This window comes from Ovis aries, chromosome X, assembly GCF_016772045.2.
Source record: "Ovis aries strain OAR_USU_Benz2616 breed Rambouillet chromosome X, ARS-UI_Ramb_v3.0, whole genome shotgun sequence".
Lineage (NCBI taxonomy): Eukaryota > Metazoa > Chordata > Mammalia > Artiodactyla > Bovidae > Ovis > Ovis aries.
Genome location: NC_056080.1, coordinates 71,434,750 through 71,440,724, shown reverse-complemented (window position 1 = coordinate 71,440,724; position 5,975 = coordinate 71,434,750). Strand labels below are relative to the sequence as shown.

At 35.7% G+C, this 5,975-nt stretch overlaps 1 non-coding gene across 1 annotated transcript; it reads right to left on the bottom strand.

Moving 5' to 3' along the window:
- Positions 1-3,335: 3,335 nt before the first annotated feature.
- LOC114111871 (U6 spliceosomal RNA) lies at positions 3,336-3,441 on the bottom strand. Its single transcript, XR_003587603.1, has one exon. It is a non-coding gene; the product is annotated as a U6 spliceosomal RNA (small nuclear RNA).
- Between the last annotated feature and the right edge of the window lie 2,534 nt (positions 3,442-5,975).

The window sequence follows — 5,975 nt, the reverse complement described above, 5'->3', positions numbered from 1 at the left end:
TACTTTTACTTTGCTTTCTTCCTAAAAAACATTTGTTGAATGTCTGTGTTTAGTATGTTTGGGTGCAAAGATATATACCATTTTCAAGGAGCTCACACTCTCATGAAGAAGATAGAAGATATGTACAGTGCAGTAAGATATACATTACTAAAGTGCAGGGTTTTTTTAAAAAATTAATTTGTTTTTTATTTAAGGATAATTGCTTTAGAGAATTTTGTTGTTTCCTGTCAAACCTCAACATGAATCCATATGTAAAATAGATAGCCAATGGGGATTTGCTATATGGCTCTGGAAACTCAAACAGGCACTCTATATCAACCTAGAGGGGTGGGATGGGGAGGGTGATGGGAGGGAGACCCAAAAGGGAGGGGATATGAACCTTCCCCTTAGCACTGCTTTTACAGTGTCCCACAGGTTTTGGGTTGTTGTGTTTTCATTTTCATTCATTTCTATGCATATTTTGATTTCTTTTTTTATTTCTTCTGTGATTTGTTGGTTATTCAGCAGCGTGTTGTTCAGCCTCCATATTTTGGAGTTTTTAATAGTTTTCCTCCTGTAGTTGAGATCTAATCTTACTGCATTGTGGTCAGAAAAGATGCTTGGAATGATTTCTTTTTTTTTTTTTTAATTTACCAAGGCTAGATTTATGGCCCAGGATGTGATCTATCCTGGAGAAGGTTCCATGTGCGCTTGAGAAAAAGGTGAAATTCATTGTTTTGGGGAGAAATGTCCTATAGATATCAATTAGGTCTAACTGGTCTATTGTATCATTTAAAGTTTGTGTTTCCTTGTTAATTTTCTGTTTAGTTGATCTATCCATAGGTGTGAGTGGGGTATTAAAATCTGCCACTATTATTGTGTTATTGTTAGTTTCCCCTATCATACTTATTAGCATTTGTCTTACATATTGTGGTGCTCCTATGTTGGGTGCATATATATTTATAATTGTTATATCTTCTTCTTGGATTGATCCTTTGATCATTATGTAGTGTCCTTCTTTGTCTCTTTTCACAGCCTTTGTTTTAAAGCTTATTTTATCTGATATGAGTATTGCTACTCCTGGTTTCTTTTGGTCTCTATTTGCGTAGAATATCTTTTTCCAGCCCTTCACTTTCAGTCTGTATGTGTCCCCTGTTTTGAGGTGGGTCTCTTGTAGACAACGTATATAGGCTTTTTGTTTTTGTATCCATTCAGCCAGTCTTTGTCTTTTGGTTGGGGCATTCAACCCATTTATGTATAAGGTAATTATTGATAAGTATGATCCTGTTGTCATTTACTTTATTGTTTTGGGTTGAAGTTTATACACCCTTTTTGTGTTTCCTGTCTAGAGAAGATCCTTTAGCATTTGTTGGAGAGCTGGTTTGGTGGTGCTGAATTTTCTCAGCTTTTGCTGGCCTGTAAAGCTTTTGATTTCTCCTTCATATTTTAATGAGATCCTTGCTGGGTACAGTAATCTGGGCTGTAGGTTATTTTCTTTCATCACTTTAAGTATGCCCCGCCATTCTTTCCTGGTCTGAAGAGTTTCTATTGAAAGATCAGCTGTTATCATTATGGGAATCCCTTTGTGTGTTATTTGTTGTTTTTCCCTTGCTGCTTTTAATATTTGTTCTTTGTTCATTTGATTAATATGTGTCTTGGGGTGTTTTGCCTTGGGTTTATCCTGTTCAGGACTCTCTGGGTTTCTTGGACTTGGGTGATAACTTCCTTCCCCATTTTAGGGAAGTTTTCAACTATTATATCCTAAAGTATTTTCTCATGGTCTTTCTTTTTGTCTTCTTCTTCTGGGACTCCTGTGATTTGAATGTTGGGGAGCTTAACATTGTCCCAGAGGTCCCTGAAATTGTCCTGATTTCTTTTAATTAGTTTTTCTTTTTTTTCCTCTCTGATTCATTTCTACCATTCTATCTTCTACCTCACTAATCCCATCTTCTGCCTCTCTTTTTATACTATTTGTTCCCTCCAGAGTGTTTCTGATCTCATTTATTACATTATTCATTATATATTGACTCTTTTTAATTTCTTCTAGGTCCTTGTTAAACCTTTCTTACATCTTCTCAATCTTTGTCTCCAGGTTATTTACCTGTGATTCCATTTGATTTCAAGATTTTGGATCATTTTCACTATCATTATTAGGAATTCTTTACCAGGTGGATTCCCTATCTCTTCCTGTTTTGTTTGGTTTGATGGGCATTTATCCTGTTCCTTTACCTGCTGGGTATTCCTCTGTCTCTTCATCTTGTTTATATTTCTGTGTTTGGGGTGTCCTTTATGTATTCTGGCAGTTTGTGCATTTCTCTTTATTCTGGAGTTTCCTCGCTGTGGGTGGGGCTGTACAGGTGGCTTATCAAGGTTTCCTGGTTAGGAAAGCTTGTGTAGGTGCTCTGGTGGGTGGGGCTGGACTTCTCTCTGGAGTGCAATGAAGTGTCCAGTAATGAGTTATGAGATGTCAATGGGTTTGGAGTGACTTTGGGCAGCTTGTATATTGAAGCTCAGGGCTATGTTTCTGTGTTGCTGGATAATTTGCATGGTATGTCTTGCTCTGGAACTTGTTGGGTAGTGCTTGGTTTCAGTGTAGGTATGGAGGTGTTTGATGAGCTCCTGTCAATTAATGTTCCCTGGAGTCAGAATTTCTCTGGCGTTCTCAGGATTTGGACTTAAGCTTCCTGCTTCTGGTTTTCAGTCTTATTTTTACAGTAGTCTCAAGACTTCTCCATCTATACAGCACTGTTGTAAAACATCTAGGTTAAAGATGAAAAGTTTCTCCACAGTGAGGGACACCCAGAGAGGTTCACAGAGATGCACAGAGAAGAGAAGAGGGAGGAGGGTGATAGAGGTGAGCAGAATGAGACGAGGTGAAATCAAAAGACAAGAGAGCAAGCTAACCAGTAATCACTTTCTTATGTGTGTTCCACAGTCTAGACCACTCAGAGATGTTCACAGAGTTATACAGAGAAGAGACGAGGGAGGAAGGAGACAGAGATGGCCATGAGGATAAAGGGAGGAATCAAAAGGAGAGAGACAGATCCAGCCAGTAATCAGTTCCCTAAGTGTTCACCACCATCCAGAACACACAAAGAAATTCATAGAGTTGGGTAGAGAAGAGAAAGGGGAGGGAGGAGATAAAGACGACTTGGTGGAGAAAAAGGAGAGTCCAAAGGGAGAGAGAGCAGTCAAACCAGTAATCTCGCTCACAAGTAAAAATGGGTACTGACGATTGGGTTCTTAAAGGTACAAAATTGATTGCAAATACCAAAAAGCAAAGATTAAAAATTTAGGGTTGAGGTTGGATTTTCAAAAATACTATATTAAAGAAAAAGAGGAAAAAAATCACCCCAAAAAGTATGGAAGGCTTCACGAATTTGCATGTCATCCTTGTGCAGGGTCCATGCTAATCTTCTTGTATCGTTCCAATTTCTGTATATGTGCTGCTGAAGCGAGCACTATGATAACATTTTAAATCAACTATACCTCTCTCTATATATAAATCCTTTGCCCAGTTTTTAATTGCCTGTTTTTATTGTTGTTCTTGAGGTTAGGAGTTCTTTTATGTTCTATATACAGTGCCCTTATCAGACACATAATTTGCAAAAAATTTTCCCAAATCAGTGAGCTGTCTTTTAATACTGTTCATGGTATCGTTTGAAGCATACGCTTTTAAACATTTTGATGCAGTCCAATTTATTTATTTTTTCTTTTGTTGCTTGTGATTTTGGTATTATATCTGTCACCATTATCCAAGCCAAGGTCATAAAAATTTACACCTAGGTTTTCTTCCAAGAATTTACTAGTTTTAGTTCTCCCTTTAGTTCTTTGTTTCATTTTGAGTTTGTTTTTGTTTTTGGTGTGAGGTAAGTCTTGTTTATAGTGAATAAAAGAAATTTATTCTTTTGCATGTGGATATCCAGTTGCCTTAGCACCAATTTTTGAAACATACTTACAAAAAAATCCCGGTTCCTTCTCCATTCAATTGCCTCAGCACCCTTGTTGAAAATCAACTGACTATAAATGTAAAAGTTTATTTCTAGATTTTGAGTTCAATATAATTGACTTATATGTTTACCTTTATGCCAATACTACAATCTTCTTCTCCTTTTTTTTGGGGGGGGGTCACTGTTTCTTTGTAGTGAGTTTTAAACTTTGGATATGTAAGTCTTCTAACTTTCTTCTTTATTTTGAGGATCATTTTTATTATTCTGAGTACATTGAACCACTGTATAAATTTGAGGACTAGTTTTGCAATTAAGAAGACCCTGGATACTTTGATGGGAATTGTGAAGAACCTATAATGAATTTAGGGATGTTGATGTTTTTCAACACCTTAACGTGTCACATGTTTTTGTTTAGTTCTTTTATAATTTTTAAGACAATGTTTATAGTTTGAAGTGTATTAGTTTTGCACCTCTTAAATTTATTCCTAGGTATTTTATTTTTATGATGATCTTGTAAATGGATTTGTTTTCTTAGTTTTCTTTTTGATTTGTTCATCTCTATTATATAGAAATACAAGTGATTTTTGTATATTGACCTTGCATCCTGCAACAATGGTTAACTCATTTTTAGTCTATACTTTTTTAGAGGGTTTTCTATGTATAGAATTACATAATTTCCCAATTGGTATAGCTTTACTTCTTTTTTTTTTCTATTCTAGATTCTTTTATTTCATTGTCTTGTTTAAAACCTTCAATATATGATTGAATAGAAGTGATCAGAATGAACATCCTTATTTTATTCGTGATCTAAGAGAGGAGAGACCTTTCAGTCTCTCATCAAGTATGATTTAAACTGTAAGTTTTTAATAGAGATCCTTTTAATCACATTGAAGAAATTCTTTTTCACTCTGTTTTTAAAAATCATGATGGGGTATTGAATCTTGTGAAATGTTTTTTGTACGTCTATTGGGATAATAGTAAGTTTTTTGTACTTTACACTGTTGACATTGTGTATTATATTTGTTGATATACAGATGAAAAACAGACTTACTTCCTGGACAAAACCCACTTGATTAGGATGTATAATTATTTTTATATAGTGCAAAATTTTGTTTGCTAGTAATTTGTTAAGGGTATTTGCATGCATATTTATAAGAGATGCTAACTTGTCATTTTCTTTTTTTGTGACATTGTTTGTTTGATTTTGGTATCAAGGTAGTACTGACCTAACAAAATGAGCTGAGAAGTGTTTCCTCCTTTCTGTTTTTTTTTTAATTGCAAAATATGTATAACATAAAAATTATCATTTTAACCATTTTCAGTGTACAGTTTTGTGATATTAAGTAAATGTAGGTTGTTATGCAACACCAAAATCATTCTTTTTTTTAATTATTTTCTAGTTTACTTATTGTCATTAAAAAAAACTTTTATTATTAGAGTATAATTGCTTTACAATGATGTGTTAGATTCTGCTGTATAACAAAATGAATCAGCTATATGTATACATATATCCCCTACCTCTTGAGCCACCCTGACACCCCCCATCCTACCCCTCTATGTCATCACAGAGCACAGAGCTGAGGTCCCTGTGCTATACGGCAGCTTCCCACTAGCTGTCAATTTTACATATGTTAGTGTGTGGGCATCCCAGGTGGTGCTAAGTTAAAGAACCCAACCACCAACGCAGGAGACATAAGAGAAGAGGGTTTGATCCCTGGGTCAGGAAGATCCCTTGGAGGAGGGCATGGAAACCCACTCCAGTATTCTTGCCTGTAGAATCCTATGGACATAGGAGCCTGGAGGGCTACATTCCATGGGGCCCTCAAAAAGTTGGACATGACTGAAGCAACTTAGCATGGAGTATATATGTATGTCAATGGTACTCTATCAATTCGTCCTACACTCTCTTCCTTGCTGTGTCAAAAGTCCATTGTCCACATCTGCATCTCTATTCCTGCCCTGAAAATAGGTTCATGTAGATTTCTTCTTCTAGATTCCATATACATATGTTACTATATGATATTTGTTTTTCTCTTTCTGACTTCA